Source organism: Saimiri boliviensis, chromosome 3 (genome assembly GCF_048565385.1).
Source record: "Saimiri boliviensis isolate mSaiBol1 chromosome 3, mSaiBol1.pri, whole genome shotgun sequence".
Taxonomy (NCBI): domain Eukaryota; kingdom Metazoa; phylum Chordata; class Mammalia; order Primates; family Cebidae; genus Saimiri; species Saimiri boliviensis.
In genome coordinates this window covers 152,150,477-152,151,919 of record NC_133451.1, presented here as the reverse complement: position 1 = coordinate 152,151,919, position 1,443 = coordinate 152,150,477, and the positions used below count along the sequence as shown (strand labels likewise).

Sequence of the window (1,443 nt, the reverse complement as noted above, 5' to 3'; positions counted from 1 at the left end):
GTACCTTCCAAAATGCATTCAGTTTAGTTCCTCAGACCTCTTATTTGTCTTGTGGAAAAATGACACATCAATGAAAACCCATTACTCCAATCAATATTTCAGGAAGCCTGGAGACTATGTGCTAGCTACAGACAATCTATGTAATAGTCCCAAAGGAAAGGTGGGCATTACTTTCTCATCATTTTATAGACATAGATATTTTATCTGAAAATATCACACCTATCATTTCACTAATAAGGAAGTGCTCTTTGATTGAGGAAAGTATTGATAGTCTGATGAAAAAGAAATGACACATCCAGGGGAAATAAATATCCCACACAGAATATAGAATAATTACTGGAGAATAGTTATCTTTAGAAGAAGTAAAATCTCAGGAAGGTCTCTGTAAATGATATTGTGTAATTCCTCTTGAGATTTGCAGCCAATTTCAGCCCTTACACACTCATTCTAATATTTCCACTTTTCAGTATTGACACTTCACCACCATTGAGTTGCTTCTTTGTGTTCATTACAGACTTACTTTTGTATTTAGGAGTATACATGTTTCTAAAACATTCTCAGAATGTATTACTTCAGATGCTTCTTCTCTTAGACACATATGTATTCAACCATCTATTTCTCTACCTAGCTTTTTAATTGCCTACTAAACTGTCTGTGTTGTATCATTCATCCATCTCTCTATCTCATTATCTTTTCATCATCTATCTACACCTATTTTTACCTCAGCAAGAGTTGCCTAAGGTAAACTTTGATGTGAATGGTTTTTCTTTGGTTGTTTATGAGATTTTGAAAGCTCTGCAATCTTCTACTGAATAATGATAAACATTTGATTCCCTATTATAACAATTCTCTACTTTAGCAACAGGTAGAGAATAGGCAACCTTTATGATTTTGTATCATTCTAAAACATTTAGGTACATTGAAGATGATATGCAAAATCCAGGAATGATCAGTAAAATAATACCAAAATTATTTTATATGGAGATGGTCACTGAAATATGACTATCATTGTGTGCCATCATTTGTCTTGTTGGGTAAAGCCTCTTGGTTAGTTTTTTTATTTTTTTAATTTTTATTTTATTTTTTATTTTTTCCAAGTTCAGGTCAGGTGAGTAACGTGCCAATGTTGCAGCAAGGTCCTGAGGGTGGCACATCTTACACAAGCATGTGAGCACCCAGTCATCATGCTCATGAACTACAAAACGATCAGTTAGTTTTAATATTAGCCTGAACTCAAAACATTTACCCTTATATGAAACTTCATTTTCTCTAAGCTTGTAGTGAAAATTATTCTTAAATTAAATGAATCTACCATCATTGAGGTTGAATTAATTTTATTCTTGATAGGATGAAACTATTTTTCTTATTAAGTTAAACTCGTTTAAGGCCTGCGCAGAATACTTAACGATAAAGATGAAAATTCCTGAGGTAGAGTTAGATCTG

At 32.8% G+C, this 1,443-nt stretch overlaps 1 non-coding gene across 1 annotated transcript; it reads right to left on the bottom strand.

Moving 5' to 3' along the window:
- Positions 1-1,102: 1,102 nt before the first annotated feature.
- LOC120367803 (small nucleolar RNA U13) lies at positions 1,103-1,207 on the bottom strand. Its single transcript, XR_005582085.1, has one exon. It is a non-coding gene; the product is annotated as a small nucleolar RNA U13 (small nucleolar RNA).
- Positions 1,208-1,443: the final 236 nt, after the last annotated feature.